Here is a 27,924-nt window from a genome sequence, read left to right as displayed (position 1 = left end):
TAATGTGCATCTGTTATTTACGTAGTGAATCATGGACTGAAGAGCTAGCAGCAACGTTTGTAATGTGTGCAATTACTTATAGTTACTATATTGTAATAAATGAAATTTGAATTGTGTTGTTAACTATGATAACTAAAATTCATGCATTTCAGAACTGTGCAAAGCAAGGGCTGCCTGTATTTATTAGTTTGGTTTTTAACATAATTTAATTGTAAGTTTATATAATTTAAATTTTAACTAAACATTTTAATTGATACATAATTTTACATATTTGTGGGGTATATATGATATTTAGATACCTCCATACAGTATATACTGATCAGATTAGGGTACTTATGATATCCATCACCTTACAGATTTATCATTTCTTTGAGTTGGGAACATTTCAAATCTTCTCTTCTATTATGGCAATGTTTAACAATTGGCTCACAAAGTTTCTTAAAATCTAACAATTGCCTCTCATGAGCCAACAGGAGCTAGTGCCAACCCTTCACTGCTTTCACCTCATACATCCCTCAATTTTATGAATCCTCCCTTCCTTCAGCCAAAGCACGTATGCTCATACATTCAAAACCAAGCAAAAACGCTATTTTCACCCAACTCTTTATTCCTATAGTGTCTGGATCATAGGTAGAGCTCAGTGTTTGCAGAATTAAAGTGAATTCACATTCACACGAGAACACAAAAGAGTCCACATCATTTGCTCATGTGCACAACCGAGATGCAGCACATTCAAATAAAATAAATGTTGGCCACAACGGATGCTCACTATTTGGCTGGTCTATTCTGTACAACAAAATGTTTTTTATTTGGTTTTCTGATTATGAGAGAATACATGTACATTGGAAAGAACAGGAAAGGGTATGAAGTAGTTGTTAACTCTTTTCTGGAGCTGCCAGAGATAGTGACGGGAAACAGTATTTTAGGTTTAAAAGATAAGAGAAGGCAAGGGAAGATAATTAACTTTAATTGAGTGCCTACCATGCACCTGGCACTTTCTTGCTAGCCCTTACAACTATGTACCATACAAATCAGAAAAACAACGCTCAGAATAAGTGACTTTCTCCAGTCAACCTGAAATTAGTGGAGCTGTAATTCGAATTCAAATCTGCTTACTGCAAAACACAAGCTCTTTCCACTACACTATCTCTATACTTGTGGGCAGTCTGAAATAGGCTGGTAGGCTAAAGGAGCTCTGACTGAACTGGATACCCTGAGGAAAAGCCCAGAGATTCAAATGCCTACACAACTTTCCTCCTCAGTCCAGTCCATGTTTACATCATTAGAACCCAGGTTTTCACACTCTAGCCCAGGGTCTTTCCGTTGTACCATACATGCCATACTGCCGCATAGAGAATTCTTATGAAAAAACGTCAACATTCCCCACTGTCAAGTGTATGCTAATGCTTCCTTACTGGCACCAGAAGATGGCAGTGTGAGTCATCATGGACATAATGTTAATAACAATAATTATGCTTGTGGGAATACCCTCTTCCATTATTCTCCAGTCAAATCTAACTGACAGGAAAGCACTTTACCCACATTACAAGTGGTCTCAGCAGTTTGCCTCTCCCTGGTGCTTGGTGCATATTCCCACCCTGAGCGTGGGAGAAGGTGTGGCAATGCTCAAGCAGTAAGAAAATCTGTAGTCACTGAAAATCTGGGTTGGAATCTTAGCTCTGCCACTTACAGTCACTTTGGACAGGCAACTTCACCTCTCTGAACCTGTTTCCTAATCTGGCAACATGTTGAAACAGCATTCATCATCTTCTCCCTCAAGCGTTCTCCTTCTCTGCTGTCTCCCTGCTTGACAGCACTGACTACTAAGTTACCCAACCCAGAAACCCAAGTGTCATCCTTGACCTCTCCCTCTTTTTTACATGCCAATCCAATCATGAGTTTGATGATTTTACTTCCTGAAATCTGTATTTTCCCTCCTCTACCTAATTCAGGTCACCACCACTTTTGCCTGGATGACTGCAATCAACAATTTATAAGTGGCTTCCCTGCCTCCAAGTCTGTGTCCTCTAATCTATTTCCTACATAGCAGTTAGTGATCTTTTCTAAAATCAAATCTGTTAACACCATTGTGATCTTTTCTAAAATCAAATCTGTTAACACCATTGTGATCTCTTCTAAAATCAAATCTGTTAACATCATTGACCAGATTAAAAGCTCTAACAGCTTCTCACTGCTGATAGAATCCAAAGTCCTTGACAAGAATTAGAAGGCCTTTCTTGATTTGGCCTCTGTCTTGGCTGTCATTGCTTCCCAACTTTGTACTCTCTGCTTCAGCCAAAATTGTCCTCTCAGTTCTTCAGGCATACCATACTATGTGTTCTCCTGCTTCTAGGTTGTTGCACATTCTATTTCTGCTGCCCAAAAAACTATTTTCCTATCTACTGTCTTCCCTCCCCTCTACCCAATTCACCTAGCAAAGTCCTGGACATTTTTCAGGTCTCAACTTAGATGACAATTCCTCTAAGAAGTTTTTCCTGATCCCTAAGTTCAGGTTAGATACCCCTGATTTGTGTTCCTAGAACACACTGCACTTACCCCTTAAGATTGTAATTGCCTATTTCCTCATCTGCTTCCATCAGTAGAGTTTAACGTCTGTAAGAAATAGTGCCTTGCTTACCACAGAACACTGTGCTTGGTACATGGTAGCATTCAATAAATATTTGACCAACTGGCTGAATGAATGAACTATTTGGTGATTTCATTGCCTGCATCTTCTAACTTCTGGCTCTATACCCTAGCTTTCAGCATCTGCTTCTGGCCTCTTTTCTGGTTAGGTTGATCTATTCTCTTTTTGCACCCTAGATAACTTCCAAGATTCTCAACTCTATATGCTTTCTTACAGTCAGCATCATCTACAGTTCCAGTTTGCATAGTCCACTCTTTACCCCCAAGGAATCCAGGATATCAGTGCTGGTCAAACTTGACCACTATTTCCACTTGCCCAGTGATTCAGATAATAAATAACATCATCTACCATTTAATGAACACCTACTATGTGCCAATTCCTTTGTATATGTAGCAGACATTAGCCTCATTTTATTGATGGGAAAACAGGTCTTTCTCTTCATATCCAGTAGTTACTCAGGACTGAACTCAGGTCTGTCTGTTCCAAAGCTTTTCCCATTACACAGTCTTGAAAGTGTTATTATATCTTATTGTATCAGGTTTGATAGAAAGTATGGGTATTGGTAGGAGAGAGGGACAGTGGTAGCACTGAGGTACAACCTTTTGGAAAGGGAATTTGGTAATATCTAACAAAACTACATATGCATTATTTGATCAGGCAAAACTAAGAATTTGCCCTAAAGATACATCTACAACAACAGAAAAACACGTATGCCCAAAATTATTGACTGCAACATTGCAATTGCAAAATACTGGAAACAATTTAAATGCCTAATTATAAGGGAATAGTTGAATAAATTACAGCAGCAGTTCTCAAACATTTTGGTCTCAGGTCCCTTATACACTCATAAATTATAAGGGACACAAAAGATCTTTCGTTTCTATAGATTATATATATGGATAGGTAACATTTTAGAAATTAAAACTAAGACATTTTAAACATTTATTTAAAATAACAATAGTTGGCCGGGCACGGTGGCTCATGCCCCTAATCCCAGCACTTTGGGAGGCCGAGGTGGGTGGATCACTTGAGGTTAGGAGTTCAAGACCAACCTGGCCAAAATGGTGAAACCCCATCTCTAGTAAAAACACAAAAATTAGCCAGGCGTGGTAGCACGCATCTGTACTCCCAGCTACTCGGGAAGCTGAGGCAGGATAATCTCTTGAACCCGAGAAGCAGAGGTTGCAGTGAGCCGAGATTGCACCACTGGACTCGAGCCTGGGCGACAGAGCCAGACTTTGTCTCAAAAAAAAAAAAAAAAAGTATTGATGGAACGTATCTCAAAATAATAAGAGCTATTTTTGACAAACCCACAGCCAAAATCATACTGAATGGGCAAAAGCTGGAAGCATTCCCTTTGAAAACTGGCACAAGACAAGGATGCCCTCTCTCACCACTCCTATTCAACATAGTATTGGAAGTTCTGCCCAGGGCAATCCGGCAAGAGAAAGAAATAAAGGGCATTCAAATAGGAAGAGAGGAAGTCAAATCCTCTCTGTTTGCAGATGACATGATTGTATATTTAGAAAACCCCATCATCTCAGCGCAAAATCTCCTTAAGCTGATAAGCAACTTCAGCAAAATCTCAGGATACAAAATCAATATGCAAAAATCACAAGCATTCCTATACACCAATAACAGACAGAGATCCAAATCATGAGTGAGCTCCCATTCACAATTGCTACAAAGAGAACAAAATACCTAGGAATACAACTTACAAGGAATGTGAAGGACCTCTTCAAGGAGAACTACAAACCACTGCTCAAGGAAATAAGACAGGACACAAACAAATGGAAAAACATTCCATGCTCATGGATAGGAAGAATCTATATCATGAAAATGGCCATACTGCCCAAAGTAATTTATAGATTCAGTGCTATCCCCATTAAGCTACCATTGACTTTCTTCACAGAATTAGAAAAAAACTAATTGAAATTTCATATGGAACCAAAAAAGAGCCTGTATAGCCAAGACAATCCTAAGCAAAAAGAACAAAGCTGGAGGCATGACACCACCTGACTTCAAACTATACTACAAGGCTACAGTAACTAAAACTGCAAGGTATTGGTACCAAAACAGATACATAGACCCATGGAACAGAACAGAGGCCTCAGAAATAACGCCACACATCTACAACCATCTGATCTTTGACAAACCTGATAAAAACAAGCAATGGGGAAAGGATTCCCTATTTAATAAATGGTGTTGGAAAAACTGGCTAGCCATATGCAGGAAACTGAAACTGGACCCCTTCCTTACACCTTATACAAAAATTAACTCAAGATGGATTAAAGGCTTAAACGTAAGACCTAAAACATAAAAATCCTAGAAGAAAACCTAGGCAATACCATTCAAGACATAGGCATAGGCAAAGACTTCATGACTAGAACACCAAAAGGAATGGCAACAAAAGCCAGAATTGACAAATGGGATCTAATTAAACTAAAGAGCTTCTGCATAGCAAAAGAAACTATCATCAGAGTGAACAGGAAATCTACAGAATGGGAGAAAATTTTTGCAATTATCCATCTGACAAAGGGCTAATATATAGAATCTACAAGGAACTTGAACAAATTTACAAACAACCCCATCAAAAAGTGGGTGAAGGATATGAACAGACACTTCTCAAAATAAGACATTTATTCGGACAACAAACATATGAAAAAAAGCTCATCATCACTAGTCATTAGAGAGATGCAAATCAAAACCACAATGAGATACCATCCCATACCACTTAGAATGGTTATTATTAAAAAGTCAGGAAACAACAGATGCTGGAGAGGATGTGGAGAAACAGGAACACTTTTACACTGTTGGTGGGAGTGTAAATTAGTTCAACCATTGTGGAAGATAGTGTGGTGATTCCTCAAGGATCTAGAACCAGAAATACCATTTGACACAGCAATCCCATTACTGGGTAATGGGATTTAAATCATTCTAATGAACTCCTGGCCTCAAGCAATCCTCCTGCCTCAGCCTGCCATAGTGCTGGGATTACAGGTGTGAGCCACAATGTCTGGCCACAGGTGGTAATTTATTAAAGGTGAGTTGCAATGCAGACTCTGCAACCAAATCAGTGAACTTTTCATACTGTTACATTAAATCCATTGGTCTATATTACATTTTAAATAGATATTTTATCTATATGTACTTCTTTTTTTTTTTTTCTTTTTTTTCAGACAGTCTCACTCAGTCGCCCAGGCTGGAGTCCAGTGGTGCAATCTCGGCTCACCACAACCTCTGTCTCCCGGGTTCAAGCGATTCTCCTGCCTCAGCCTCCCAAGTAGCTGGGATTACAGGCACCCACCACCACGCCCGGCTAATTTTAATATTTTTTGTAGAGACGGGGTTTTGCCATGTTGGCCAGGCTGGTCTCAAACTTCTGACCTCAGGTGATCCACCCACCTCAGCCTCCCAAAGTGTTGGGATTACAGGCGTGAGCCACTGGGCCTGGCCTATGTGTACTTTTGTAACATCATGCATTCATTATTTGAAACAATACTGGTTCATGGCTGGGTGCGGTGGCTCACGCCTGTAATCCCAGCACTTTGGGAGGCCAAGGCAGGCGGATCACCTGAGGTCAGGAGTTCGAGACCAGCCTGGCCAACATGGTGAAACCCTGCCTCTACTAAAAATACAAAAATTAGCCGGGTGTGGTGGCATGTGCCTGTAATCCCAGCTACTCGGGAGGCTTGAGGCAGGAGAATCACTTGAACCTGGGAGGGAGAGGTTGCGGTGAGCTGAGATCTGTGCCACTGCACTCCAGCCTGGGTGACAGAGCAAGACTCCATCTCAAGAAAAAAAAAAAAAGAAAAAATACTGGTTCACTAAGTTATGCAGATCTTCCACATGTTGACACATTTCATTATACAATATTTTTAAAAAATACCCCGCAACAGTTCCAACAGTTAATATCTCTGCCCATCTCTTCAGAAAAGTTTAGAAAGCTCTCAAGTTCATAGTGGTGAATACGAGTTTTTCAAAATTCTAATTTATTTATTTATTTTTAAGACAGAGTCTCACTCTGTTGTCCAGGCTGGAGTGCAGTGGTACAATCTCGGCTCACTGCAACCTCCACCTCCCTGCGACCTCCGCCTCCCGGATTCAAATGATTCTCTTGCCTCAGCCTCCAGAGTAGCTGGGACTACAGGCGCCCACCACCACTCCTGGCTAATTTTCGTATTTTCAGTAGAGACGGGGTTTTGCCATGTTGGTCAGGCTGGTCTCGGACTCCTGACATCAGCTGATCCACCCACCTTGGCTTCCCAAAGTGCTGGGATTACAGGCTTGTGTCACTGCACCCAGCCTCAAAATTCTAATATTCATTTGAAAACTTCAATTTTATCATTGGCAACAAACACAGTTGTTTTCCTGGAAGTGACAGTCTTACTTTGTCCATTTTCTAGAAAATGTCTGCCAAATTTCCAACTCTGGATAACCATAGCTTGTCTGTTGTTCTTTAAGGTAAAAATGATGTTCAAATAAAACTGGGGCACGTGTGTGTGTGTGTGTGTGTGTGTGTGTGTGTGTGTGTGTGTGTGTGTATTTTCTAGCTCTGCTCAGTGAAAGCACCTGGAAGCAATGACATTATAGTAGCAATGAGCACAACTAGCACATAGGTCTTTATTTCTAAAGACCGTTCTCTACTAAATGGAACTTGGGCTTTTAGGGAAATGGGTGATTCCAGGGATGGAGCAGGGAAAGTACAAGGTGTGCCTGGGACACAATGCCAGAAAGTAAGGGAAGTCTTAAAAAATGATGAAGAAATGTTAAAAGAACCCAGAAACCAGCTGAATCTGAAACAATTTGTGCATCTATTTGTAATAATAATCATTACATAATTCATAGAATAAAAATCAATGAGTTTATCTGATATAAACAAAGTAATAAATGAATAAATGAAGGAGAATAAAAAAGCTCTCCCATACAGCAGAAAGACAAATTTAAAATATATAAGGAATGATAATGATGGAATTAGAAAATTATCATTTGGCAACCATTATAGTAATAATTGTCTCAAGCAAGAATCACCAACGAATGTTAAAAGTGAGTAGTCTCAAATTATCTTCCAAAAGATATTTATTAATTACAAAGATAAAAATTGTTACTTTACAGTGGATAAATCTGGCTGATAACATTTTTTTTTCCTTTTTTTTTTTGAGACGGATTCTCGCTCTGTCGCCCAGGCTGGAGTGCAGTGGTGCGATCTCGGCTCACTGCAAGTTCCACCTCCCGGGTTCACGCCATTCTCCTGCCTCAGCCTCCCGAGTAGGTGGGACTACAGGTGCCCGCCACCATGCCTGGCTAATTTTTTTGTATTTTTAGTAGAGAGGGGGTTTCACCGTGTTAGCCAGGATGGTCTCGATCTCCTGACCTTGTGATCCGCCCACCTCGGCCTCCCAAAGTGCTAGGATTACAGGTGTGAGCCACTGCGCCCAGCTGCCGATACCTTCTTAAGTGAACAAAGTCACTCTCATCAGTGATGAGACATACAAGTATCACATGACTCTGGATAAGACACACTGAGAGGGACACAACTTCAACTGTGTAGTATTACTGCCCAAAATGCATAACCTGAATTTAATAATGAAGAAAAACCAGAAAAACTCAAATTGAGGGATATTTTACAAAATAAATGGCCTGTATTCTTCAAAAATGTAAAGACTGTAAAAGAAAAAATACTGAAAAACAGTTCCAGATTAAAGAAAATAAAAGAAACTTGAAATTAATTATAATATGTGATACTGCAGGGGATCCTGGACCAGAACCAAAAACTTATTTTCTTTTTCTATAAAGAATATTAGGCGAGGCATGGTGGCTCACGCCTGTATTTCCAGCACTTTGGGAGGCCGAGGAGGGTGGATCTCCTGAGGTCACGAGTTCGAGACTGGCCTGGCCAACATGGTGAAAACCCGTCTCTACTAAAAATACAAAAATTAGCCGGGTGTGGTGGCACATGCCTGTAGTCCCAGCTACTTGGGAGGCCGAGGCAGGAGGTGGAGTCTTACTCTGTTGCCCTGGCTGGAGTCCAGTGGTGTGATCTCAGCTCACTGCAACCTCTGCCTCTGAGGTTCAAACAATTCTTGTGCCTCAGCTGCCCGGGTAGCTAGGACTACAGGTGTGAGCCACCAGGCCCGGCTAATTTTTGTATTTTTAGTAGAACTGGGGTTTCACCATGTTGGCCAGGCTGGTCTTGAACTCCTGACCTCAGGTGATCTGCCCATCTTGGCCTCTCAAAGTGCTGAGATTATGGGCATGAGCCACTGTGCCAGGCCAAAAAAAAAAGCAGCAGAATTTTTTTTTTTTTTTTTTTTGGAGACAGAGTTTTGCTCTTGTTGTCCAGACTGGAGTGCAATGGCACAACCTTGGCTCACCGTAACCTCTGCCTCCCGGGTTCAAGTGATTCTCCTGCCTCAGCCTCCCAAGTAGCTGGGATTACAGGCATGTGCCACCACGCCTGACTAATTTTGTATTTTTAGTAGAGACGGGGTTTCTCCATGTTGGTCAGGCTGGTCTCAAACTCCTGACCTCAGGTGATCCGCCCACCTCAGCCTCTCAAAGTTCTGGGATTACCGGTGTGAGCCACTGTGCCTGGCCAAAAAATTTTTTTTTTGTAGAGATAGGGGTCTTGCTATATTGCCCAGGCTGGTCTCATACTTGTGAGCTAAAGTGATCCTCCTACCTTGGCCTCCCAAAGTGCTGGGATTACAGGTGTGAGCCATCATGCCCATCCAAGGTCACAGATTAGATCACAGTACTGTATCAATGTTAAGTTTTTAATTTTGATAATTATAATGTGATATACGTACTCTGTCTTTGTTTTGATTAAATACACAGAAAAATATTTAGGGATAGATTAGAAGATTACGATGCGCCAGGCATGGTGGCTCAGGCCTATAATCTCAGCACTTTGGGAGGCTGAGGCAGGAGGATTGCTTGAGGCCAGGAGTTTGGGACTAGCCCAAGCAACACAGTGAGACCTCACCTCTAGCAAAAAAAAAATAAATAAATTAGCCAGGTATGGTGGTGCACACCTGCAGTCCCAACTACTCAGGAGGCTGAGGCAAGAGGATTCTTTGAGCCCAGGAGTTCAAGACTACAGTGAGTTGTGACTGCACCACTGCACTCCAGCCTGGGCAACAGAGCAAGAGTGTCTCTTAAAAATAATAATAATAGGCCGGGCACGGTGGCTCACGCCTGTAATCCCAGCACTTTGGGAGGCCAAGGCGGGCAGATCACGAGGTCAGGAGATCGAGACCATCCTAGCTAACACGGTGAAACCCTGTCTCTACTAAAAATACAAAAAATTAGCTGGGCGTGGTGGCGGGCACTTATAGTCCCAGCTACTTGGGAGGCTGACACAGGAGAATGGCATGAACTTGGGAGGCGGAGCTTGCAGTGAGCCAAGATCGGCCACTGCACTCCAGCCTGGGCGACAGAGCAAGACTCCATCTCAAAAAATAATAATAATAATAATAATTAGGCTGGGCACAGTGGCTCATGCCTGTGATCCCAGCACTTTGGGAGGCCAAGGCAGGCGGATCACGAGGTCAAGAGATTGAGACCATCCTGGCCAACATGGTGAAACCCCTTCTCTAATAAAAAGACAAAAATTAGCTGGGCATGGTGGTGTGTGCCTGTAATCCCAGCTACTCGGGAGGCTGAGGCAGAATCACTCGAACCCAGGGGGCAGAGGTTGCAGTGAGCCGAGATCGCACTACCGCACTCTAGCCTGGGTGGCTGAGACTCCGTCTCAAAAAAAAAAAAAAAATTACAATAGCCTCTTTATGCATCTGATATGGTTTGGCTGTGTCTCCACTGAAATCTTGTCTTGAATTGTAATAATCCTGTGTCAGGCCCAGGCACGGTGGCTCACACCTGTAATCCCAGCACTTTGGGAGGCCAAGGCAGGTGGATCACCAGGTCAGGAGTTCAAGACAAGACTGGCCAAGATGGTGAAACCCCATCTCTACTAAAAATACAAAAATTAGCTGGGCATGGTGGCGGGCGCCTGTAATCCCACCTACTCAGGAGGCTGAGGCAGGAGAATCGCTCGAACCCGGGAGGCGGAGGTTACAGTGAGCCAAGATCGTGCCACTGCACTCCAGCCTGGGCAACAGAGTGAGACTCCGTCTCAAAAAAAAAAAAAAAAAAAAAAATCCCGTGTCAAGGGTGGGACCAGGTGGAGATAATTGAATCATGGGGGCAGTTCTCCCCATACTGTTCTCATGATAGTGAGTTCTCATGAGAGCTGATGATTTTATAAGGGACTTTCCCCTTTGCTTGGCACTCATTCTCTCTCCTGCTGCCCTGTGAAGAGGTGCCTTCTGCCATGATTGTAAGTTTCCTGAGGCCTCCGCAGCCATGCAGAACATGTTATGTTCTTCATAACAGCATGAGAACAGACTAATACAATATCTATATCTCTCTATAGAGATAGAAGAAACATAGAGCAAGAGTAAGAGACAGAGAATGATGAAGCAAATGTGGTTAGATATGCGTGAAAAGTATGTGGGATTTTGGGGTACTATTTTTGCAACTTTTCTTTAAATCTGGTATTATTCCAAAATAAAAAAATTGAAAAATTCCACAAACATATAACATTTTGAACTATTATTTCCTTCTAAGTATCATATTTATATATTTTGTAAGTATATAAAGCACATAATTGTGATAAGTCTTTTGTACTTAACACTGTTTTTTATTAACTTGATATTGAATCATAAGCAGTTTTCAATGTCATTTAAAATTATTTAAAAACAACTGTTAATGGATGTATAATAGTTCTTTGTGTAGAGGTTTTTTTTTTTTTTTTTTTTTTTGATGGAGTTTCCTTCTTGTTTCACAGGCTGGAGTGCAGTGGTGCGATCTCGGCTCACTGCAACCTCTGCCTCCCAGGTTCAAGCGGTTCTCCTGCCTCAGCCTCCTGAGTAGCTGGGATTACAGGCATGCACCACCATGCCCGGCCAATTTTTGTATTTTTAGTACAGATGGGGTTTTGCCATGTTGGCCAGGCTGGTCTCAAACTCCTGACCTCAGATGATCCACTCGCTTTGGCCTCCCAAAGTGCTGGGATTACAGGATTGGGCCACAGTGCCTGGCATGTGGAGGTATTTTAATTTATTTAATTTATTTAGGGTTTTCCTCACATTGTTATAAACTTACAGTAAAACCTACAATTAACAACTTTTTGCATCTATCTTTGTCCATATATTTATATTTGATTAGTTACATATCCTCATCTCCTAGAATGAGAACTGCTTTGCTAATTTTTTAAAAATAATTTTATTTTATTTTTAGAGGCAGGGTCTCACTCTGTCTCCGAGGCTGGAGTGCAGTGGGGCAATCATAGCTTACTGTAACCTCAAATTCCTGGGCTCAAGCGGTCTTCCTGCTTCAGCCTCCCAAGTAGCCAGGACTACAGGCTCTTGCCACCATGCCTGGTAATTTTTTTTTTTTTTTTCGAGACAGAGTTTCGCTCTGTCGCCCAGTCTGGAGTGCAGTGACACGGTCTCAGCTCACTGCAACCTCCGCCTCCTGGGTTCAAGTGATTCTCCTGCCTCAGCCTCCTGAGTAGCTGGGATTACGGACACACACCACCATGCCTGGCTAATTTTTGTATTTTTAGTAGAGACAGGGTTTCACCATGTTGGCCAGGATGGTCTTGATCTCCTGACCTCATGAGCTGCCCACCTCGGCCTCCCAAAGTGCTAGGATTACAGGTGTGAGCCACTGTGCCCGGCTGGGAGTCTTATTTTTTGTGGGCCCTGAAATTTAAAGGAAAAGTCCTAAAAAGTCACTGAGCATGTGGGATGCAGGCTATCTACAGTCTGATGAGGGAGGTTCAGTTCAGCTTAACATCCTCTGGGGTGTACTTTGTGCTGAGACTGGTTCTAGGGACACAGATATGAATCAAACACTGAACCTGTCAAACAGGGGCTTACAATTTGGTAGGGGAGACATATAAGTAAATAGATACTGACTCTAGAGTGATGAGTAGTTACAAATTGGGAAGTACAAAGGTTAATAGGAGCATGGAAGGGGTTTTGTGTCTTCCTTTAAACAAACTTTTATACAGCATTTACTTGTTTTGTTTTTTTTTTTGAAACTGAGTCTTGCTCTGTTGCCCAGGCTGGAGTGTAATGGTGCGATCTTGGCTCACTGCAAACTCTGCCTCCGGTGTTGAAGCGATTCTCCTGCCCCAGCCTCCTGAGAAGCTGGGATTACAGGAACTTGCCTTCATGCCTGGCTAATTTTTGTAGAGATGGGGTTTCACCATGTTGGCCAGACTGATCTTGAACTGCTGACCTCAGGTGATCCACATGCCTCGTCCTCCCAAAGTGCTGGGATTACAGGCATGAGCCACCGTGCCCAGCCAGTATTTACTCTTATATCCAAACAGAATACGCATTCATCAATTCTTCCTTTTTTTCCTTCAGTTCACCTATAATTTATTGAGCATATATCCTAGACCAAAGTGAGTGGCAGTGGAGTTGGACAGGAGAAGAGAAATTTAAAAAGCAAAAAAGTAAAATTTATCAGGCTTTGTAACTACTTGCCCAGGAGAAAGACACAAGGGTTAAGAATGAATCCAAGATTTTTGGCTTGGGCACCCGGGTGGATGATGGTGCCATTCACCAAGTCAGGAAACGGGTATCTTTTTGGCCTGAATTTTAAAAACTAATTTTAAAGAACAAAGAATATTTTGCTTGGGGTGCTAGAGCTTAAACTCAGTTGAAAAAAAACTCTTAGAATATTGGCTTTCTACAGGATGTAGACAGTATAAAAATGAAAGTGGGGAGGTCTACCAGGTTGGGAATAGACATTTTACAGTTGCTAGCTGATAGGGGAAATCAATGAAAAATTGAGAGGAGGGTAGCCAAATCAATTGACAGAAGCCCAAGGTAAATTAAAATGAACAAGAGATTTACAGTACAAGAGAAGAAAACAGGTGAGAGACATTTTAGAAGCAGAGGGCAAACTGAAAACGATGGAATGAAATTGAAGAGGATGAAAGGATTTAAAGTGGACTACTCTGATCAGGGAGGAGGTGGTGATGATAAAGGCAGCTGCTTTCAGCAACAAGGAGAGAAAGTGTGAAGCAAGAGGAAACTGGTCTTGGGAACAAATGAATCATCTTCATGTAGTAGCTATGCCCTGGGTTGCATGATTATTCATAAACAAATGCAGGTTTCCTGTGGTGGCAGTGATCTACGCATGAAAAATACAGTGCTAATATTAGGTTACAGCGCTAATGATCTCAATCAGTTGAAGGGCCCATTTCCCTTGACTAAAAATTTTTTAGCAACAAATGACCCTTACAGCATTTTGTTAATATTGCTGAAAGGACTGTTGGGGCATCAGGTTGGGGACTGAAGGGAATCTCAGGGTCTACTTCCAGCTTTTCCTTAGGCTGGATGTATTTCACATGTAAAATGGTAGCATCGGACCTAACTCATAGAATCACTGCGAGGATGAATCATGGTTTCCCTTTGAGCCCCAGTTTCTCTTGTTATAGAAAGGGTATAGTGATTTTTTTGTGACTCAGGAGTATGTGGCAAAGGCACACTTAGGATTATACAGGAACAGCTTTCATTAAGAGAGCTACTAGGTGACATCTTCTCCATGGTGGCTGCTCAATTATTAAATGAATGATTCCTGGAGACCTTTTGTAGTTTCTCATTATTATTTATCATCATTAGGCCATAACCTAAGGTAAGTTGAGATTGCCTTATAACATTTTTTATACATAAAAAATACTGGTGGCATGCTGATATCTGCTGTGCAACAGAATGTCATAGGATCCAGTGTATGAGGCTCTATTCTTCCATGGAGGAGTGTTACATAAACCCATTAGTGAAATTTAGGGAAGTTTCACCCAGACTAGGGAGGATGAAGAATGAAGCATCTATCTTTTGATAGGAATACAGTTACACACACACATACACACACACACACACACACAGAGCGAGAGAGAGAATGAGAAACAAAAACAGATGAGTACAAAATTGAGCCTAAGAAAAAGAACTGGAACCAATAAAAATTGGAACTAACATTTATTAAGTATCTTCTATGGGCCAGTCTTTATCTCCAATCTTCAACAACCAGCAAGGCAGGCAGGAGAAAACTGAAGTTCAAAAATGTTACATAACTTCCCCAGGGTCATAAAGCTATACATGACAGAACTGGAACTGGTAGTGTCGGTATGTGTCTGACACCAAAGTCACTACACATTTTAGTATACCACTCTGTTAAAAAAGTGTATTTGGAAAATTTAGGGATCAGAGGATTGGGAGAATTTTCTTTCCCTACTTGCCCTCTGACAGTCGTGTTTATTTTTTGGTTCTGACGTTTGCACCCTAGAGGCTGACTGGGATCAAATATGGGGCATCTGTAAACAGAATGATTCCATAGCCCCCACTGTGTAATAATTTCCTTCCTTCAGAGCCTTACTAGGATTTGCCTGGGATGAGGGGTGGAGAGGTGGGAGAGAAGAGGTTGGGATGGAGAGGGTGTTAGTAAAAGATGGGTGATTCTTTGGTTACCTTTAAGTTGTTTATGAATTTCAGGACAACCCGTTGGCTATTCTCTTCTCTGGCTTGGCATATATATACATATATATATACAGAATTTTTTTTCATTTTTGTTTTGTGGGGGTGGTGGTTTAGGTGTTAAGGGTTTGGTTGATATCTGTAGAAAATTTCTTAATGATCTACACAGTAGATAAAAAAACAAGTTAAGGTCAAAGACAATTCCTTCGTCTGTTTTGGGAGAGGAGTGTGTATGTTTGAAAAAAAGGTTTGTTCTGGGTCACTCTTCTTTCATCCAGAAGCATTAAAGGAATTAGAAGGGGGTCTCCCCGCCACCCCCGAAACCGTGAGAGACAAACGAAGAGATTCCCTTACATTCTTACTCTTAGGTGCGGGTCCGAGTGACAAGAACGTTCACGTATCTTCAGGAAAGAACGAAAAGGTGCTCGGGTCTGGCGGGGGCGGGGAACGCCAGGGGTTGGTGGGAACTGAGGGGCTTCCGGTTCCCGGGAAGCGGAGTCCCGGGCCGGCCGCGGGCCGCGGGCTGCGCAGGGAGCACGGGGCCCTCGCCGCCCCCAGGCCGCACTCCTTAGCGTTCCCTGCGGCTCGTGCCCGGCGCGGCCGCCGCAGTCCCGACGCCGTAGCCGGACGTGGGGTCCAGGGGGCGCTGTGGCCCAGCGGCGCCGGCAGCGGGAGCGGCCACCCGACGCTGGAGGCTTCGCTGAGGATCCCCGCCTGCCGCACCTCGGTCGTCCCGCCGCAGCCTTGCGCCCCCGGCCTGGCTCGGCGGCGCTCCTCCGGGATCCGCGTGGCTGCCGCGGCCCGGGCGCCGATGCGGCTGGGCGGGTGCCGGGCCTTAGCAGCAGTAGCAGCCGCAGCTGCAGCTACCGCAGCTCCTACAGGAGTAGGAGGTTTCGCGGCGGCGCCTGGGGCCGCGCCGGTGCCCTCCGGAGGAGGCTTTCGGCTCAGGGACGACCCCCCTGGCCATGCTGAAGCGGAGGCGGCCGCTGCTTGAGGTGAGTGTGGCGCGGCGTGGTCCGGGGCTCGGCCGCCTCCCGCCGCCTGTGGGGGCCCTGGCGGCAGACCGCGGGCCGGGCGGACGGGGCGTCTTGCCACTGCGGTCGCCTCCCCCACCCTGCGGTCCTGGGGCCTCAGCCCTTTCTCCCCGCGTCCCCCGGGAGGCTGAAGGCCGTGGGGGGCGACTAGGCCCCGCGCCGTTGGGAAGCCCTCTCTCCGGCCTCGGTTCCGGCGCGGCCCGGTGTGTGGAGCTGGGGGCCGGCAGGAGCACGGCCGCCTTTCGGGTTTGCACGGGCCCGGGCCGAGCGCAGCCTCTTAGCCCGGGCCCTGCACGTACATCTAGGAGGGAGCTAGATGACGCCTGTTTGCAAACAGCTTTGGCTTCCACGCGTCCCATACCGAGTCCCTCAGAATCCTGGTTGTGGCGGGGGGAGGGGGAGGAGAGGAAGGCCACGGTGAGAATTGGGGGTGCAGAGAGTGCGGGACCAAGAGAACCCCTGGTACTCCTGGAGTGTCATTCATGGATCTGGCTTGCTCGAGAACAACCTTTTGCGTCTTATTTGAGGTGAAATTTCATCACCTGCCGGTTGCTCATCCCTGCCTCTTTATATTATATTTTGCCTCTAAGCGTGGTCTGCCTTGGAGAAAGCCCCATCGCATCTTTGCGATGCTAAGTTTTGTAGATAAACACTCACAGTTATAAAAACGTCTTTTACAAAGGTCTGCCCCCCACCCCCCCGCCAGAGGAAATATTTTTATGCTTCAGTGTTCGGTACAAAAATGTTCCATTTAAAGAGATCCAGAGAATAGTTGGCAAAAGGATTTTAAGTCCTCTTTAAGTGCCAGCTACCCTAATAAATACCTGAAGGAAATGGGATACATGCTGAATTTTAGAAATAAAATGATTTGTTCTGATATTAATGTTGAAAATGTTAGTGATTACAGTTTGATACCGTAAGTCAGATATTTATGTTTTGTGAGAAATGTGATTACAGGTTATTCTTGTTTTCCTGTTATGTATGTGAAAGTTATAAGACTTATAGGTACTTGCAAAACTTTTATAATCATGAAAAAATATGCTTATTGTAGAAAACATGGGAAGCATAGAAAGGTACCGTGTTGGCTCTTAATAAATATTTAATAATAGGAGAAATCACCCGTAATCTCACAGATTGTAAACAGTACAGGTTTATAATGGGCTTGTACTGACAGTGATTTTTTAAATTATTATTTCTGTATATTAGGTTTAAAATTATCTGACTGTTCCATTTTACATTGTCATTTGTATAAGACCTGTAAAAATATTTTACTAAATTACATTGGAACCATAGTTGAATTCATCAATTAAAACAGAAGAATATGGGTAACTGCCTAAAAGATCCCTGACTTAACCTTCTATGCAGCATGGGGTCTCCATCTAGGGAGAAAGTTTGGCATGGTACACGTTTTTGAAGACCTACTGTGTTAGATGCTGTAGCCTTGCATTGTTTTCGTCAGATTTTAAGTATTTCTTTTAAAAATTGGCTTGATTACCAGTTATGTGAGTAGGTTAATCTAGATTTTTAAAAGTCGAATTCAGGCAAAGTGTGATGGCTAGGCCTACTAGGGAGGCTGAATCGGGAGGACTCCTTGATCCTAGGAGTTCCAGTCCTGCCTGGGCAACGTAAGCAAGATGCCCCTCTCTGAGGCGGGTGGATCATGAGATCAGAAGTTCAAGACCAGCCTGGTCAATATGGTGAAACCCCGTCTCTATTAAAAATACAAAAATTAGCTGGCATGGTGGCGCCCACCTGTAGCCCCAGCTACTCGGGAGGCTGAGGCACAAGAATCATTTGAACCTGGGAGGCAGACTTTGCAGTGAGCCAAGATTGGGCCGCTGACTCTAGCCTGGGCAACAGAGTGAGACTCCATCTCAAAAAAAAAAAGTTGAATACAGTTCTCAGTGTGTCCCTAAAGACCACCAACGTTAGAATCAGTTGAGAGTGCTTGTTATATATATAAGTATTATATGTAATATGCAGATTCTTGGTCCCTTGAATTGAAATTCTAGGGATGACGATGGCCCAAAGAACTTTATTTTTATGTCTCCCTGATTCTTAGACCTACTAAAGTTTGAGAATCACTGATACAGTAAGTTTAAAATTAACTAACCTTGCTGAGCCGAAGGAAGGTGTCTATTTTCTAGCAAAACTATAAATCTTTAGTGGCAATAGTCATTTCTTTTCTTTTCTTTTTTTTTTTTTTTACTTCCTTGCAGCTCCAGCTCAAAGGATGTCATGTTTCGTAGTAAATAATCTTAGAAAGAAAAATGATATTTTGAGGGACAGCTGATCCAATCAGCAGCCATTTATTGAGAGCCTCCTGTGATAGCTGTGGTGTGATAGAAGAATACCTCGTCATTTACTTTGGCACTTAATGGACACCAATGTCATTGTCTGTAAAATGCATATACTTCAGTTATTATGCTTACCTTGCAAGGCTTTTAGGATAAATAAATCTGAAAAGGTATTATAATCTGTAAAAGATTTTTATAAAATTTGGCTTTTAAGTGTCAGGACCTGTTGTAGGTATTCCAGGAAACACAAAAATGACCAAGGGCTCTACTAAACTTGTCCTGTGGAAGCAGGATACCTTTAATTAACTGTTACAAGGTAGGTCAGACAAGTGTCGAAATTGAGTGGAACGTGCTAAATTTCTGTTTAAGGCTTCTGTGTCTCATCTTGCCTTTTAAGGACATTGATAATACTTTTTATATATGATTATTCCTTTCTCTTCCAGTTCCTGATTCAGTGTTTTCTTTAAGGAAATAATTGCTTATATTGCCTGGTGATAGTTTCCTATTAACTCTTTTAGAAAGGTAGAGTGAGTAGTAGAGTGAGTAGAGATGGTAATTCCTTCCTCTGTTGCTAAGCTACCACTGTTCATTCCATTCAGTAAACTTTTATTTGGCACCTTGTTAACGTGCTAGCCACAGACTGGTTGCAAGGCACAAAGCTTGTTTAAAAGATAATTGCCTGGATTTTAGCTTAAGTTCTTATGTTCCTAAAGAGATGGTGTATATATGTGTGTTTTATGGTTGTTAATTGCATAATGTGGTACAGAGTATGGAGTCAGATGTGAGCAGGAATCCTTACTACACCTCTTAAAGCAATGTGACATTTAGGTTGAGTTTCTTATGTCCTATTGGAGTAACACTACCCCTCCCAGCAAAGTAGAACAGGTTCCGTGAGATAAAAGTAACCGAAAGCAATTAGCTCAGTGTTTGTCATGCAGAAGGTGCTCAATAAATGTACATTTTTTTCTTCCTTTTGGGAAAAACAAAAATCAGGCATTGGGATTTCTGCATGACTTAAAACTTGGTTGCTTTATTTTTTTTTTAGACTAAGTCTACTTTTGGGATTTGGAATTTTTTATGGAAAACAATTTCGATTTTGTTTTCCATTTCATTTTTAGCCAATAAATTAGTATTCCCTTTGTATAGGGTACACTTGTTGCAGATTATTTATTTTCAGAGTTTTACATTGATCTTTAATTTTACTTGTGTATACTTGACCTGTGTTATATAGAGCAACATTCTTAGTACAGTCAGATCTCTGTGTCCTACCAACCAAGGCTCAAAAATATCCACACACACACATATGCAAAAGTAATCATACAATAATAAAAATAATACAAATAAAAACCCATTACAGTATAACAGTTGATTTGCATAGCACTTACATTGTATTTGGCATTGTAAGTAGTCTAGAGATTATTTAAAGTATACAGGAGGATGTTCATAGGTTATATGCAAATACTGTGCCATTTTATATAAGGGATTTGAGCATCCACAGATTTTGGTATCCTGTGGGTTCCTGGAACCAGTCCTCCACAGATACAGAGAGACAACTGTATATAATAATCATTGGAAAATATGTAGTTGCAGGCACTGAATAGAAATAGTTCATATATTTAGTTTTCAACAAAACCCTCAATTTATTAAATTTGCTTAAGAACTGTTTTCAGAACTTAGATTTTTCCTTATAAACTACAGTAGGCTAGAACTAGATTTTATAGCCTGTCAGTCTTATAACCTTGGACAAGTTTGTTACCCTCTTTAAGTCTCAATTTTCTTTTCTATAAAATGCAACTGATAATAGTCACCTTACAGGATTATTGTAAGTATTAAATGATATAATGGGTAAATCAGAGCTATAGTTCAGTCCCATGAGTCCTGGTAAATCCGGACTCTGGAAGTGGAAAATATATTTCTCTGAGTTTTGAAAAAAAGAGATTGAAAGATTGTTAATTATTTATGTAGTTTACTATTAATAAGTAAAATCAGCATGATCCAATTTTGAAGTATTAGAGATTGCTAAATTAAGGAGGAACCAAGGTGTCAGTAGAATTAGTATTTAGTTATGTAGTAGAATACCTTGTACTTTATAATGGTAAAATTTATTTAATAAAATAATTTGAAAAGTGCTGTTTTTACAGGTTGAGCATCCCTAATCCAAAAGTCTGAAATTTGAAATGCTCAAAGGTCCAAAACTTTTTGAGCACTAACATGATCTCACAAGTGGAAAAATTCCATGGCTGATCTCATGTGATGGGTCACAATCAAAACGGTCAAAACTTTGTTTCATGTACAAAATTATTAAAAATAGTGTATAAAGTTACCTTTAGGCTATGCGTATAAGTATACATGAAACAAATGAATTTTGTGTTTAGACTTGCGTCACAATTCTAATCTGTCCCAAATGCTTCCGGTTCCAAGTATTTTAGATAAGGGATACTCAACGCATAAAGTATTTTCTATTTTACAAATTAATTAGTACTTACGTTTTTCTTTTAAATTATGGTAAATAGCCCATTTACGGAACTGGAAAAGTTAGAACAGTATTATATATTCACAGAGTTGTGCAAACATCACTGCTGTCTAATTTTAGAACATTTTAATCACTCCAAAAAGAAACTTGTACCCATTAACAGTCACTCCCAGGATCTCCCTAATCCTCCCAGCCCTAGGCAACCACTAATGTACTTTCTGCCTCTATGGATTTGCCTTTCGGGACATTTCATGTAAGTGGAATCATAGGATATATGACTGGTTTCTCTTACTTAGCATAATGGTTTTAGGGTTCAGTAGCAAGTGTCAGTACTTCATTTCTTTTTATTGCTGAATAATATTCCATTGTATGGAAATACCACATTTTATTTATTCATCAGTTGGGGCTGTTTCCACTTTTTGGCTACTATAAATAATGTTGTGAACATTCATGTGCAAATTATTGTGTGGAAATATGCTTTCATTTCTCTTGGGTTTTATAGGGATGGAATTGCTGGGCGAAATGGTAGCTGTATGTTTAACCTTTCGAGAAACTATCAGATTGTTTTTACAAAGTAGCTGCACCTTTTTACATTCCCACCTGCATTGTATGAAGGTTCCAATTTCTTCATGTCCTCACCAACACTTGTTATCTGTTTTTTTGATTATAACCGTCCTAATGAGTGTGAAGTGGTAATGTAAGGCTTTATTTGCAGTTCATAACTTTTTTTTTTCAATAGAGGCGAGGTTTCATTACATTGGCTAGGCTGGTCTGGAGCTACTAACCTCAAATGATCCACCCACAGCCTAGTGATTAGGTAAATTGTTGAAGCTTTTACTTGCAGATGCATTGCCAGATTCTTTGATGATAAGGAATGTTTTCGGCCTGAGGATAAAAGTTGTAGGCCAGGTGCTGTGGCTCACGCCTGTAATCCCAGCACTTTGAGAGGCTGAGGTGGGCCGATCGCCTGAGGTCAGGAGTTCGAGACCAGCCTGGCCAATATGGTGAAACTCCGTCTCTCCTGAAAATACAAGCCTTTCGGTTCAAAATCACCACTATATGGTGGCGGATACCTGGAATCCCAGCTACTTGGGAGGCTGAGACAGGAGAATTGCTTGAACCAGGGAGGCGGAGGTTACAGTGAGCCGAGATCACACTACTGCACTCTAGCCTGGTTGACAGAGCGAGAGTCTATCTCAAAAAAAAAAAAAAAAAATCATGTTAAGGCTGGGCACAGTGGCTCATGCCTGTAATCTCAGCACTTTGGGAGGCCAAGGCAGGCAGATCACTTGAGGTCAGTTTGAGACCGGCCTGACCAACATGGTGAAATCCCGTCGCTACTAAAATTACAAAACTTAGCCAGGCATGGTGGCACGCACCTGTAGTCCCCGCTACCAGGGAGGTTGAGGCAGGAGGATCACTTGAATCTGGGAGACAGAGGTTGCAGTGAGCCAAGACTGCGCCACTGCACTCCAGCCTGGGCAACAGAGCAAGACTCCATCTCAAAAAAAAAAAAAAAAAAGAAGGAAATATTCATATTAAGACAGCCTTTTATACAGCTGAAGTCCTCACACCACCATTCCTATGAGTACCTGTTACTACAGGCGCCTGTCACTATGCACCGCTAATTTTTGTATTTTGAGTAGAGGTGGGGTTTTGCCGTGTTGGCCAGGCTGATCTTGAACATGTAGAATGAAGGTCTAAAACTTGCACTTTTGTTTACTCAAACAATGGTTCCCTGTAGTATTTCCTAACTGGTTTGAAAAAAACTTTAGAAACATTAGCAAGTAATTATTGCTGACTTTGAACTGTGTCCTAAAAAACCTCATAGGAAGGCTTTAATACCTTGAATGAGTGCTGGGATTACAGACGTGAGCTACCGCGCCCGGGCAGTATGAATATTTCTTAAGAAAAGGCAATTGTAATGCCTAAGTTTAGTTTTTCTTTAACTCTACTAAAACATTTATAAAAATTTACAGTCTAGTTTCATATTAACATTTCTAGGCAGTCAGGCATGACAGATTTTAAGGATTGCCGTTACCTCTCGATACATAATTTTATATAAATACAAATGTCATTGTTTGTCTTGTATGTAGAATATTACCCGATGTTTTGGTTACTCATTCAAGGTATGCCCTGCCACCACGCCTGGCTAATTTTTGTATTTTTAGTAGAGACGGGGTTTCACCATCTTGGCCAAGCTGGTCTTGAACTCCTGACCTCGTGATCCACCTGCTTTGGTCTCCCAAAGTGCTGGGATTACAGGTATGAGCCACTGTGCCCGGCCTGCAGTGGTGATTTTGAGCTGAAAGGCTTGATCTGGTTTATTATACAATCCTTTAGTTCCTTTGGATGGTATAGTTTCCGTATAAAGTTACAAAAACAGCAGTTCTGGAGCCTTTTTGGTAGGATTAATGAAAAGGTATGCATTTCTGTTTGCAATATAGTTTGGTTCTTTTCTAACCTTTCATGATTAAAGTTTGGTGTTTATCTGAGATTTCATTTTATTAAAATGAAGAAAGAGTAAATTGTACATATTTTTATGATATGTTTCATAGCCCAACAGAGTCTATCTCAAAATTCTCTTTATTAAAATAAACTGACTGGTGTGGTGGCATGTGCCTCTAGTCTCAGTTACTTGGGAGGCTGAGGCGGGAAGATTGCCTGAGCCCAGGAGTTCTGGGCTGTAGTGTGCTATGCTGATCAGTGTCTGCACTAAGTTTGGCATCAGTATGGTGACCTCCTGGGAGGGGGTGACCTCCTGGAAGTCGGAGACCACCAGGTTGCCTAAGGAGGGGTGAACTGGCCCAGGCTGGGAATGGAGCAGCTCAAAACTCCCATGCTGATCAGTAGTGGGATCATGTCTGAGAATAGCCGCTGCACTCCAGCCTGGGCAACACAGTGAGACCTAATCTCTAAATAGCTAGCTAGCTAGCTAGCTAGATAGATAATAGATAGATAGATGATAGATAGATAAGATAGATAGGGCCAGGCACGGTGGCTCATGCCTGTAATCCCAACGCTTTGGGAGGCCGAGGTGGATGGCTTTGGGAGGCCGAGGTGGATGGATCGCTTGAGGTCAGGAATTCAAGATCAGCCTGGCCAACATTGTGAAACCCTGTCTCTACTAAAAATACAAAAATTGGCTGGGCGTGGTGGTGGGCCCCTGTAATCCCAGTTACTCAGGAGGCTGAGGCAAGAGAATCGCTTGAACCTGCGAACCTGGAGGGGAGGCTGCAGTGAGCCGAGATCACGCTATTGCAGTCCAGCCTGGGCAACAGGGGAACATCCTGTCTTTAAAAAAAAAAAAGATAGAACAAGCAATGTCAAAATTTTGTAAAAACAAAAAACACCCTGTCAGGATTTATACAAACTTTAGTCTCCATTTTTCATTTTCAGTTGAGCAGGAGAAACAGTCCCTAAAAGGTAATTAAAATAAAACACTGCCAGTTTGAAACTTGAACTTCACAATACATCATGTAGGCCTTTTTGTGATTCTGGTGATAATTGTCTTTTTTTTTTTTAGTAGTAGTAGTAGCTGAGGTAAATTATTTTTGAAGTTATTGTGAGGTCACTCTTGGAAATTTCTGCTCAGTGTTTAAAAAGCAAGGTTGAGATTCTTTAACCTGGCATACAGCCTTCATGATTTGGTTCCAAGCTGATCGTTCCTCACTCCTGTTTTTGCATCCGGTTCTTCCAAGATTCCAGGTTTATGGAGTTTTCCTTGATTCTTTTACCTTGTATTACTTTTTGTGGAATATAAAAGCTTTCCCTGTAGTGTGCCATCTTTCTGGTAAGTGTTTCACATATGTTATTTGTAACTCTTACTAAGGATATTATAAGGTCATTGTATTATTATGCATTTTACAGCTGAGGGAACTGAGGCTTGGAGAGTTTTATTGATTTTCCTAAGCTTAAGCCCACATTCATGATTCAGACTTATATATCAAGCTCATATATCTCTGACTAGAAAGTCCACACTCTTTTTTCATCCTGTGAATCTTGTCATGTGTCTATGTGTGTGTGTATGTGTGTTTTTTCTTTTTTTTTGAGATGGAGTCTCGCTCTGTCATCCAGGCTGGAGTGCAGTGGTGTGGTCTCGGCTCACTGCAGCCTCTGCCTCCCGGGTTCAAGCAATTCTCCTGCCTCAGCCTCCCGAGTAGCTGGGACTACAGGCACCCACCACTACACCCGGCTAATTTTTTGTATTTTTAGTAGAGACAGGGTTTCACCATGTTGGTCAGGCTGGTCTGGAACTCCTGACCTCAAGTGATCCGCCCGCCTCGGCCTCCCAAAGTGCTGGGATTACAGACATGAGCCACCGCTCCAGACCCATCCAGGATTTCTACAGTATGTTCCCTGGGAGCAAGGAAATGTTCTTTAGTCAAATAAGTTTGGGTTTTCAGCTTACTATATCCCTCAGGTAGAAGTTTGCAAATGCACATTAGTATTCTAAAGACTGAGGAGTAGAAGAAACTTGTTTAACTTTGTTCAGCTATGTATTACCCCAATTTTTTTTTGAGATGGAGTTTTGCTCTTATTACCCAGGCTGGAGTGCAGCGGCACCATCTTGGCTAACTGCAACCTCCGCCTTCCAGGTTCAAACAATTCTCCTGCCTCAGCCTCCTGATTAGCTGAGATTACAGGCATGCACCACCATGTCCGGCTAATTTTTGTATTTTTAGTAGAGATGGGATTTCACCATGTTGGCCAGGCTGATCTCAAACTCCTGACCTCAGGTGATCCACCTGCCTCAGCCTCCTAAAGTACTGGGATTACAGGCATGAGCCACTGTGCCTGGCTATATTACCTAAACTTAGTTGGTTGTGGAACCCCTTTTTTCCACGTAGGCCTTAGTAATTAACACCTTTTACTGATGTAGGTCAACTTTTATCTGTTTTTTAAAGTCTCACCCTCACCATGTCCAAGACTTTGAACTCTCAGATGATAGGCCCTGATTACTTCTTGAAGGTGCTCATTCTGCACGTTATTAGAATATTAGCAGTATTATTTCTTTTTATATTCAGCCAAAAATCTAGCTTTTCCTCTAGTGTATATCCTTTTGCTCTTTTACTCTTTAAAATTACACAGAATAAATAATCACTCTTAGTGTCTAAAGATGACAAGACAGTATCCTGTCTCTCCCAGCATAGTGATTAAATTACAGGCTCTAGAGTCAAACTGTCTGGGTTCAGATTTAATTCTCCTTTCACTTCGTGATCTTGGGCAAGTTAATAACTTCTTTGTGCCTCAGTTTTCTCACCTGTAAAGTGGGACTAACAATAAATACATCAGTGGGTTAAATGAACAGATACGTGTAAAGAGCTAATTACATAGTGTATTGGTTCAGGTCCACTGGGAAGCAGACGTTGAAATGGATGTAGTAGCGCAAGAGGTTTTATGGGATGGAATGCCTATGAAAGGAAATGGGGAGAAAGCAGAATTGGCTAGGGAGAGCCTCAGTCTGTGATGCAGATCTGAAAAAATCTCAGTCAACCTAACAGGGAACTTCAGAGCACATATTGCCTGTTAGAGGAGTCCTGCATGGGCAGAAATGGCCAGATTTTAGTACACCCACCATGTTTAGTCACTGGCTAGAGCTGCCCAAGGAGAGCATGGTCTTGACTGGGAAGCTGAGATGAATTCTGAACATGATGCAGCTGGAGGCTGTTAGCTAACCAAACTCCTTGGACCTGAACGGCAATTCTTTTTTGAAGGAAGATCCAAGTGATTGCTACAGTCCATTTCTCATGATGCACAGATCCATATCTTCACAGTTTCTGAGAGCAGCTCCTCCAAGGGAGGAAATGTAGAGAGAGATTAGTGAGACAGGCCTCAGGCTCATCACTGTAGCTGGTCTCAGAGCCACAAGGTTCTAGAGCCATCTCCACTATGTAGTCTAAATTGCGCTTGCCCTCAGCTATCATTTCTGCTGGTGTTGGTTGTTTACCTAGTGGTTTGACCCAAACCCTCATTTCTGAGGAGTCTGAGACTGGAGTGGTTGCATTTGTCCATTCATAGTCACTACTGGGCAGGGAGTATTAAGTGGTATCCTAGGGAATCATCTGAGTCCCACACATATTCTTTCTTGTTCCCTTTGTGTAACAGCAGCCCTACTTCCTCCTGAGGATGAGGGTTAATTAATCTTGCCAAGATGGGCATTCCTCTTACTGCTTTCTAGCCCTTGGACACAAGAAATACTCAATATTCAGGCTGCAGCTGTAAATTGTAGTTCACTGTGACCTTTCATGTGTCTCCTGGCAAAAGTGTGCCCGCTTTGGGTACCAGGACTTCTAACTCCATAGAGCCCCACATTGCAGAGATGGGAAGCGCAAAGTAGATCATTGGGAATGATGGCAAGTAGGGGCTATTTCCCTTTCCACTTCTTGGTTCTCAGACCCATGTATTCTTCTTACTGGGAACCTAGCTCTAAATCAGTGCACGTACTGCATACAAGAGGATAGCACACCATTTTTGTCTCTGAGCTAGTACATTAGCTGTGCCTTCAGCAGGCCGTTCCAATACTCTCTAAGACTGGTCCTTTTGTATGGAGCTGTTATAGATATAACTACTGGAGCTTATGGTTATGGGCCTACTGCCACAAATCTTTCACTGTGAAGTGATTCCCTTGGCTGGATTCCATGTCTGTTGATTAAGTGCTGTATAAGTCTATATTTAGTGGTACTGGCTAGGTCTCTATGGACAGGAAAGGCAAACCCATACCTGGAATAAGTGTCTAATCCTGTGAAGATCAATCACTGGCCCATCCAAGATGGAAGAGGCACAGTGTAGTCAGCTTGCCATTTAATAGTCTGTTGGTCTGCCTGAGACATAATGCTATATGGGGGCTTGGTGTTGGTCTTTGTTGCTCATAGGTTGGATGTTCAGAGTTGGCCTTGGTAAATGGGAGTCCGTGTCTCCT

The 27,924-nt window shown here is 42.2% G+C and overlaps 1 protein-coding gene across 2 annotated transcripts in view; it reads left to right on the top strand.

The window, feature by feature from the left end:
• The first annotated feature begins 15,741 nt into the window (after nt 1-15,741).
• ZFYVE9 (zinc finger FYVE-type containing 9) overlaps nt 15,742-27,924 on the top strand; it is a 206,470-nt gene continuing 194,287 nt past the window's right edge. The window contains exon 1 of one of the 2 annotated variants that reach the window (XM_054487840.2): nt 15,742-16,193. The gene's annotated coding sequence lies outside the window, so the exon portion shown is untranslated. The remainder of the gene's footprint in view (nt 16,194-27,924) is intronic. The other variant, XM_054487849.2, reaches the window with a different exon arrangement.

The sequence above is a fragment of the Pongo pygmaeus genome, chromosome 1 (assembly GCF_028885625.2).
Source record: "Pongo pygmaeus isolate AG05252 chromosome 1, NHGRI_mPonPyg2-v2.0_pri, whole genome shotgun sequence".
Lineage (NCBI taxonomy): Eukaryota > Metazoa > Chordata > Mammalia > Primates > Hominidae > Pongo > Pongo pygmaeus.
The sequence above is the reverse complement of the archived record's forward strand: the minus strand, read 5'-3'. Positions and strand labels throughout refer to the sequence as shown.